Source organism: Pezoporus flaviventris, unplaced genomic scaffold, assembly GCF_033815535.1.
Source record: "Pezoporus flaviventris isolate CSIRO_AGI_PZ_B2104156 unplaced genomic scaffold, CSIRO_AGI_Pfla_v1 ptg000002l, whole genome shotgun sequence".
Lineage (NCBI taxonomy): Eukaryota > Metazoa > Chordata > Aves > Psittaciformes > Psittacidae > Pezoporus > Pezoporus flaviventris.
This window is the reverse complement of record NW_026892550.1, coordinates 60,401,768-60,412,531: the sequence shown is the minus strand read 5'-3', so window position 1 is coordinate 60,412,531 and position 10,764 is coordinate 60,401,768.

The following is a 10,764-nucleotide window of genomic DNA, read 5'->3' as shown; positions in this document are numbered from 1 at the left end:
ATTGTATATCTATGCAAGTAACCAAAAAGTTGAAACTTAAATTCTCCTTTTCTGTGCTGTGTTTTAATATCGGGACTAAAGCATAACATGGTATTCCTGCTGTACCATTTCTTCATAAAAAACTGCATGCAGACCTCTAAGATACTCTGATTTTATGAACTCTCTAACAAAGGCTAACTTGACTCTGGATTTCAATTAGGATTCATGTTCTTGTCCCACTTGGTTGATACATAACTCCATTTAAATCATGTAATTGAAAGAAAAAAAAAATCTTTTTTTGATACCATTTGATTATCACTCCTTAGAAAGGATTATATCGTGCTTCATGATAAGCAACAAATGACAATCCAGTAATAAACAACAATTAAGAAAATAACATACAAATCTTTTTGGCTTTTATCTTTGATATTTCTCAAAATTTGTCTTGGTTCACAATGAAATAATGACACTTTAGTTCAGTAGAACTTTAAAAAAGTGACAGCTATGTTAAAAAAATTCTCTTTTATTTTGAAGGGTTTTAAATTTGTATTTCAGACACACTGAAGAAATTTTTAAACACAAAAGTATCACTGAATATCTTTCACTCAGAGATGCTGAAAAAAGGATGCTGACTACTCCAGTCAAATATAAAAATATTTTAAAATTCAGTAGCTACACTTTTTTTAAACCATTTGATGTGATAGAATAAATAATAATTATATATGTATAATGCTTATATGTATGTACATATATATATACACACGTATATACACAATTCTCTACTTCTTATTATTGAAGCATTTTCAAAAGTTTGTCCTTAGCAGATGCATGATGTTGCGGTTTTTGGGTTGTTGTTTGTTTTTTTTTTTTGGGGGGGGGGGGTGCAAAAAATGGAAAAGAAATACTACACTAATATTAGTTTCCCAAGTTGCAATGAATTATGCTTTACATTTAAGAAATACCAGTTTAACCTAGTAGATGTAGAACATACAATCATAAAATAGTTAGGGTTGGAAAGTACCTTAAGATCATCTAGTTCTAGCCCCCCAAACCATGCCACCCAAGACCCTGTCCAACCTGGTCTTGAACACCGCCAGGGATGGAGCATTCACAACTTCCCTGGGCAACCATTCCAGTACCTCACCACCCTTACAGTAAAGAACTTCTTCCTTATATCCAATCTAAACTTCCCTGGTTTAAGTTTTAACCCATTACCCATTGTCCTATCAGTACAGCCCCTAGTGAAGAGTCCCTCTCCAACACCCTTGTAGGCCCCCTTCAGATACTGGAATCTGCATTTCTAGGAATCTAGAACACTTCAAAATGGCTCAGGCTTGACATTGTGGATACACTCCCAGAACAATTTAAGTATTTTGTGTCATCTTTCCATAATTCTGCTTGGGCATATCACTTTATCTATAGAGCAAAGTTTCAGATTAACAAGCTTGAGTAATACAGAGCCTATTTGAAAGTCAATATGAAGTCTTCATTCTCCATTACTTGTGTTTCAGTTAGCTCAGTTAATTGAATCAGGAAACAGAGATTGAACTGTGAGATTTAACTGACTAGTCACAAACATGCACACAGGTCAGATTTCAAACTCTGACTTTGCAATACGATGGATGAAATTTTAGAAAAATGCAGCCAATCCAAGAACCTCTTAAACACAAAATTAGGCAAGGGTTGAGTTTTCCCAAATTATTGTGTATATTTCATTGCTCAATTATTACCAACCTAAGTGTCACATTCACAGAATCATATGAAAATAGGACTAGAACTGATGTGGTGTCTCCCTTTTGCCTTCTTTTCAAGAAATTTCAAACACTTTTTTCACTTGTGAAACAAAGTTCTTCCTTCTGAGCAATCAAGCTGTCATTTCTAATATTTTAAAAGGATTTTTAGGCTGATTTTTTTTTTCAGATTCCTTTGATATCCAACACAGCTCAGGAAGTGAAGGTGTGCTCTAATGTGAAATGCCATATAGTCAAAGAGCCACAATTCCCATGTTAAGTGAGGCACTCAGACGCTACTGCATTATCTAGAACTGCTACAAACATGTTCATGTACTTCTCTGTCCTGCTGCATACCCTGCAAACACTTAGAAAATAAAGGCCTTGCAGTGGAGAGTTTGAGCTTTCATTTGTGCATGCAAACACTGCATTCCAATATGCTTTTTACAGACAGCTTTATAATCCCCCAAATTATAGCAAGCCGTACTGCCAGACTAAGACAGAGGAAGAAGCAGCTTTGCAGAAATGCAAAGGGAAAAAACCAAACATATACTAGATATTGCTAGCCTAGCCCACTGGGCACATATTGTTGGTCACAGCATGGATCTGACATCGCGGGGTATATTACAGCATGGGGTGTGGAGAACTATACACACAAACAATCGTGAGAACCGTGTATTTTTTCTTATGTGAAATGCACTGAAAATTGACCCTGTCAGGATGTAAATGAGGAATTGGATTGTTGTGGAAATTCTGCTGGTTTGTGTGCTTGTAAGTGTTGAGTTTTCTTTTTAAGTGATCAGAAGTGTCTTTGAGTCACAACAGTAAAAGATGGCAAAGACCACATATTGCTCTAATTCTGGTCTTCATGACCTCTTGCAGAGATTAATGCATGAAAGATATTATTAGAACTTTGTATTCCTTTCTCGAGACTGACACCACGTGCCATGATAGCTATTCAATACCTTCTCTGTTTATTTTCAAAGCTATATCATATAAATTAAACTGGGAAAATCACAGCAAAACTAAAAGAAAGATTATAAATATACTCTACATAGAGACATTTAAACACCTGCCATATTCTCTCTTGCTCAGGTAGTAAAATAATCACTGTACCCCTTGAAGTAGGAGTGCTTCAGCCTTCCATTTTACATTGCTTCCTCTCTGCTTCTTTCTTTCCCCATTGAATTGCTGAGTCCATGTTTGCAAAGCTTCTTCTTACATATACAATAAGACTGAAAAATATTACAATTCTCATAATCAGTAGGATATGGTACTTTTAGGGACTTCTTACCACACTTTAGTCCAGCAGCAAAAAGATAGGTTGATGGAACTGTGTCTGTTCTGAGTATCACCAGCAAACCATCCTGGACAGAGATTACTTACACGTGTGAGATAGCCAGCAATGAGTAAACAGACTGCTGTGCACATACACCAACCTTATGGTGTATGCCCACAGCAGTCCCACATAAGGGACTGATCTACATCACCACTGAACATTTCCATTGATTTATAGAGGCTCTGGTAGTAAACAGTGGGGGTTTAAATTAGTTACTCAAGGAAAGCCTTCCTTTCAAAAACGTTTTGCAACCTTAGTTCTCCAGTTGAACTAATCAAACTAAGCCCATTGCTGTACTGTCAGTATTGATAATTTCAAGCAAGCACAATAACACTGAATTTTTGTGGTATTGCTTTTTGTTGCTGTAAAACATTGAAAAATGACATACTTTACAGGGAAAAAAAAACAAAACCAAAACAAAAACCAGCCTACATGTCCTGGTTCCATAGATGAACATAGAGGAGTAAGACTTTTTTAAATGATGAAGTAAAAAATTGTGTCCTTCCTTCAACTATCAAAAGGCAGTATTGTACTACAAGCATAGTAAAGAAAAGCTGACTCTACATCAATGTTATACAGCTTGGGTTTTATTTCAAAATGCTCAAACAGCAAAATAATAGTATTGATTAACCACCCATGCCATTATTTAAATAAAGGCAATTCATAAAAGTTAATTTGAAATATTGTCCTATTTTCAAATATCAAAACTGGGATATATTGAAAGTCGAAATGGTTGTAAAAGTTACCGCAGTGACAAAATTCATGTGAATTAAACCTTGATGTCCTGGCTCTTTAATCAGTAAATCGATCTGAACACATGAGCTGGCAAATAAATTGAGTAGGCAGATACAATTTCATATAGTCATTTTCCAAGGGGAAATGAATATTATCTTCCGTTTTCCAGTTAAAAAAAAAACAAACCACTGTGAATATTACTTATCCTTAAAAGAGATGTTAGCACAATACTTACCGGTAATGTATGAGCAATAATAGTTGATAATAAGTGAAGAAGTGCTATGAAAACACATCCTGTATATCAATCAATAATATGAAAAAATTATTGTATTTCAAAAAGTTTAAAGCTTAATTCTAGCTTATTTAAGCACATTTAGAATATTTATACTTAGATTAGAAATTAATGGTATACTGCACCAGAATTTGTGATTTACATATATGGTATAAATATATGCCTATGAGAACTTCCACTTTGAATTAAATACAGTCACAGTTGAAGGATTATTAATCTTGCGCTAGATCTTTACCAAATATTAAAAGCCCTGCCTGCAGATGAGTTGGTAAGTGGGTATTCAAAGCTTCAGTTACCTGCTGAAAGCTCAGTGTATCTGAGACGACAAAGAAACAGATATAATAAGCAAAAAAGGGGTATGTGGATCCTATACCATTTGAGTATTAATGGTGGAACACGCAATAAATTTGAAGGGCTATCCAGAGCTAAAATGTTTATTGGAAGAACAGTCTCTGAGCTACAGAAAGTCCTCCTTCAACGGACTAATCTCTTTTCAAGGCAACTACTGCGTCTCTCTTGTCAACCAGTTTAATAACTGCCATAACTCAAGAAGATGCAATACTCTGGTCACTGAGAAAAAAGCTCGAAAGCCCTCCAGAGGTAGATATTACCGTATACATCATAATCTCATTTGGGGATATTTTTTTTGTCCTCTCCGCTGTTTTTGTCTATATTACAATCAAAATCTGACAGACCACTATGCTATCAAAGATCTGAATAAGCATTTTAATTGAAAAGTCATAACCTAAAATATTGACTAGCATGAGGAGAGCATTTAAATACTTCAAGTCTTGGCAGACTTCAATAATCTTACAAAAATGTCACCTGTCTACAAGCGTATACTAGCCTTGCTGCATCAAAATCAATATGTTACTATTTCCAGGAGGCAGGGATCTGGCCCGAAGAAAGTATAATTCAGTATATCCTAGTATCAGTTCAAGCACAACTAAAGACAGTGCTAACGGTACATTAAAACCAGGGAAAGGCTTTTGTATGTTTGCCTTAAAAGTACCCTTTATGTCTGCAGGTTAAAAAAAATTGTTTCACTTTTCATTTTCAGTCACAGGCTTACACCTGTTAGAGTCATGAATTATTACTTATAAAAATATAAATGAAAAATTAGTTTTAAACCAGATACTGCAACTTGAAGTTTGAGTGAGATAAAAGTTATTTTTTGAATAATAATTTCTCCAGCGCAGCAGCTGTCATGAGGACACTTGTGAAAAGATACGGGAGGAGACTGTCTTGTTAACACATCAAGGATGAGCACAACTGTCTTCATTTCAATCCAGTGCTCTTTTCATCTGAAAGCAGCACATGAACACTAACGTCGTCTGGACAAGGGATGGCTCTCGCGCTCCTCTGCCACTTACTCCTTTTTTCTGCCAATCTTCTGATTTATATACACATTTGAAAAATAATCTAGATTTGTAGAGATGGATGTTTGTTTTTCAGTGCTCTCAAATTCCACATTTTTGCGCAACCCCCAGAGTGCCGTCTTTGCACCAACACCCTAGAAATAAGTTTAGAGTCTAAATGAACTGCAGGAAACTACTACAGAAGTGTAGAAGTAACCAACAAGGTTTTGGTCTTGAGTTTCTAACATACAGATTGGCTGCTATTACCTGGCAAAGTAAGGGGAAAGGGTATAGGAAGAGCAAACCATGGACCATTTCCCGTATACTTTAGTGTGATGTTTTCTCTGACTCAAAGTTTGTTAGAAGAAAAACACTTCTCATTCTGACATTAAGGAACCAAAAACCCAGCCTGCTACACACTTCATAGTTTTTTAGAGTTGGGTTTTGTTTTTTTTTCCTTTAATTTTCACCTCTCTTGCTCACACAATCCCTGACTGAGTCATCATCCCTTTCTCGGTCGAATCATGCCCTGAGATGCACCAAGTGTATTAGCTTAGAATTTGTAGCAGCACTGTGCCCTGAATGCAAGTACAACCCAAAAAGGCATCCTTCTTTCCTCTATCCTATTCACCTCCTCTCCATCACACACAATGTGGATTCTTTCTGCACATCTAGATCAATTTGCATGCAAATCTGAAGCTCCTCTGCCCATGATTCTGAGGCAAAAGTGGCAGAAAAACAGCTCTGCCTCTGAATTGGAACCTTCAAAGAGATGAAAACTGAACATGCACTTCTTTGTATTAATATAAAAAAACCATTACAGGTTAAGTGTGATGCTAGGATGCTGAATTAGTAGGTTTTTTGTTGGAAACTACTGAAAACTAAGGATTTTATCCTATCTTATGGAAATTAAATTGGTAAACTAACTCAAGTTTTAGAAAGTATACATCACTTCAGCAGCAGGGGTGGCAGTAGTAAATTAGCTTGTGGAGATGTATAAACCACGTATACAGATTCTAATAGATAATATGGAAGGTACAACACCTTCATGCTCTTCATTACATTAATATCCTTCTGAAGGATTGAAATTTTTACCTAATTTCTCTAATTTCTTGGATCCATTTTTTCCATCCATGAGAGGGTGCACCTAATTACTACTGTAATTAGGTTCTTCATGTTTGCACCAAGAAGAGGAAATAATTTGAAAGCTTTTTGATGCTTCTTATAGCAGCAGCTGAAGAAAAGAACGTATAACGACCAACATCATTCCTCTGATACATGTATAAAAATGCAATTGTCATTTACAGTAATAATCTGTAAAGATAGATTTCCTTTTATTACTTAACTGAAACACATTAGGATGGTGCTGTGAACTTCTGCAGTTAAAAGGTTGAGATGTACATAGGCTTATAAGCTGTGGAGCTGCTGGATGTGATTAAAAATCAGGAGAAAGGTGTGCAGTTTGGAAAGATTTAAATGACTACTGTTATAATACTTCAGATAGTTCAATATGCAGATGTGCTCTATAATGACACTCACTAAAGAATAGGGTTCAGTCTTTTCTCAGTAGAGTCCAGTGATAAGCATGACTAAAATTTTCAAAGGTATTCAAAACTTAACGGGAAATGAAAGTGCAATTATTCTTCAGACCCTTTGAAAACCTCAAGCTTGATGCTTATTGTTTATGAATCACAAACTACTACACCTGAAGTTAGACCATTAAATTACATGGTTAAATGAAATATTTGTTAAAAGTACTCCATTATAAAACTGGAATGAGCTAAAATTTCAAGTAAAAATCTATTCTCACCACAGTTTATACACTGATCTTCAACAGCAGCTGATAATAAGTTACTTCTAAAAATGGAACAAATCTGACATAAAAAAAGAAGTCCATAAATGAGTCTGATCCTGTAAGTGTAGTAAGCGTGGGTAAAGCCCTTCCCAAATCTTCGCTAACGAAGCCAAGCCATCAATCAAGCCTCATGCATATACTCCTACTGCACTCAGGAAGCATGAGTCCTCATGAGACCAGGACGCTTTGGAACTCACATAGAGAGGGCTCACTTCCATGGAAACTATAGCCTTCTTCCTGACCACAGGAACATATAAAGCAATGCAAATTTCTGGATATGAACTTTTTGTAGCAACAATTAGAATAGCCTTTCTAGAAGCATGGCCAGGGTGGGAGGGGAGGTATTCTTCCCTTCTGATCAACATCCAGCTGCAGCCCATGTCCAGATTGTTGACACTGACACTCAGGATAACACCTGTTGCATCCTTTAGAAAAAAGAAATGAGCCAAATAACTTATAGCACTGTATTGCTAGCAGCTTTGGTCTTTAACTGTTTGGGCTATATATGAACATACATCTAAAGGCAAAGGGATCTATATTACACAAGGAATAAATTTCAAGGCAAATTCAGCACTGAACTTCTAATGTTTTGTTGTTCCAGTTCAATAAAATCACTTTGTGTTACATTCATTTCTGTATAAAATAAAGTGAATGTCATACTTTTTTGTCATACCATTTTTATTTAACAGTTTTTTTTTCTATACCCATTAGTTTAAAAAGTTGTAACAAGGCAAATCATTTATCAAAATGAAAAATGCTGTACTCCTTGAGCAAGGAAAGGGGAGTCTAAATAGAATGTCCCTGCTCTTAAATTAATGGAAGCATCTTACATTTAATATTTTCTCTTAAGTAGTTATGTAAGCACTCCAAGATCATTAATGGAGAAGTACAGAATCACAATTTGCAGCTGAAGGGCAAAACTGCTAAAAAAGCATTTCAGAATCATGTCATCCAGTGCTACAGTCTAGGAAAATAAATGTAAAGATCATTGATCTCCGATATCATAATTAAATGTACACAACACATGACAAGGAGAAAGGACAACAAAGTTCGTTAAAACTTGACTTGGAAACTAAGATGAAGGACTAATCAAGCAGATGTACTAGGGAAGGGTCAGGCTTACAAACAAGAAGAACTTTAATTTTAAGAATTTTTAAAATAGTTTTTTTGTCACTATTACAATTGTAAATAACAGTAATGGTTAATAGTTATTATTTATAAAGAAATTAATTTATGTGCAACATTCTCAAATGTAGCACTGGCCAGTTCATCTGCTGGTGCTGTGAGATGTTACATTTCTGTCCCCTAGAATCACTGCAGCAGTTCAGTTTTCTTTGTAAATCCAGCTTTCACTGGCCATCCAGACACGAATACACACATTTCTAGCCTTTCTAAAATATTTTCTAGAACAAATTTGCCCAAGCTATCTTAAATAATGCAATAACTGATCTCTTAATATACATTTATTGCAACAAAAGAAAATGTACAGAAATCAGATGGAATTCATCTCAGCAAGCTAATGGAACTTGCAGAAATAGTGTTAGAGCCACTGGATATTATTCTTCAGAATTAATGGAGAACAGCCAAGGTCCCAGAGCTGAGAAATGACAAACCATATTACTTATTTGAAGAGAAAATATATAAAAACCAGCCAACTTAAGGGAGGAATTACAGAACAGAGAATTCAAATTTAAATTGCCAAGTTAGCTAGCAAAGCAGTCAGTCTGCAACCCGCTACGAAGGCATGCTGAAAGGTTGGTGATAAACAACAGAAATAGGAATTGGTAAAGACAAAGCATGTTTATGATATAAATATTGTTGAACACCAGCCTCCAGCTCAGTACTATTACTACCACTCAAGCCCTTATTACAGTCAGGCTGCCTTAAGACACTCTCACATGTGCCAGCAAATACAATATTCACCTTTTATCAGACTTCAGGAGAAACAATATACTGGTCTAGTTCCTCATTTCTTCCCAGCACTTCAGCAGAAAAACTTTGTTTGGTAGTGTCCCTTTATAGTATTCAGAAGTTTTACAGCATTAGACCACCTTGCATTTGTCAAATTAAATGCTTTAAATTGTATGCTGGATACATTAAAAAGACTTGCAACATATAGCAGAAGATGGAACACAGACCTATCACACTTGTATGGGAATATTTTTATATAGGTATTAAGTCTACAATCTCATCAATTACAAAAACAGTTTAAGAACCAGTTGCCAGGTTTAGTTATGCAGTGCTTTTAGAAGGTCATTTCTCTGCCAGTTACCAGAAGCTTCTCATGTTGAAAATCAAATGATAAAAATAGATTCCTCTTTGTTCCCACAGGACATGGGAACTAGAAACCAGCAAACACAGGAACACTTAGAACAGCCAGGTTTACCAGGAAACACAAAAAAATTTTGATTCCCTGTTCAATTTAGCCCTAAAGTACTTGGATAAATAATGAGTTTCTCTTTTCCTGAATACATCACGAAGTTCCAGAAAATTAAAAATTTTCTCCATTTCAACAAACATATATATATATGTATCTTTCAAAAAATCCAGTAGTTTAACTGTCTTGATTTTTCAAGTTCCTTCTTTACATGAACATACATGCCCTTTTATGAATGACCAGACAATCCATTTTACTTTTGCATCTTTATTACCGATACCTTGTTTTCTGGCATGTCATAGCTTCCTGTACTTGCCACAAGTAAATTCTACATGTCTATAGAATATATTTTATATGTCTATGTCTAAATTCTGTATGTCTATGTCTACTCAGTCTGGACTAGAGACTCAGATCCTAATTGTTCCTGCGATGATATATATGGTGGAGAAAAGCATACAGGGAGTACCTTTTGCAAACTGACAGGGGAAAAAAATTGTTGTGCTGCTTAAAAGCAAACGAGGCTACAGATAATCCCAAGAATAACCAAGGTCACAAACCAGAAGGAACACAGATACCTTAAGCTATTAAGAAGTGCAAATTCAACTAGGCAGACTTATGCTGCTGCTGGCTTAACACGTTTAACCCCATTCCACAAGCAGTGAGTGATTGTTCTTGCAGGGACTAGAACATTTGCTCTGTAATTCTACAAAATAGAAATGTTTTCTACTAGTGGCTTCAGGTCTGTATCACCTGACTATAAAATCCACAGCAGCATGTTTTACTTACATTATTCCTCCCTACTATTCAGAAATTTTCTAGTGTTACATTAATTTTGAAGACTTCACTTCTGTTAGCTATCCTGTATTCAGTGAGAACATCTAAAAATGCATATATATATGCTTATCACTTTTTTAATACAAAATAATAATAATTCTTTTTAAATTAAGAGAAAGTAATAGGCTAGAATGGTAAGAGCTGATTAGAATGCACAATAATACAATAAATGTTAAGAATGCATGCTTTGTTTGCTTACCATTAGTGCTGCATCTCTCAAAAAATATAAGATGTATTAGTAAAAATTTATCCATTGCTGCTTGCT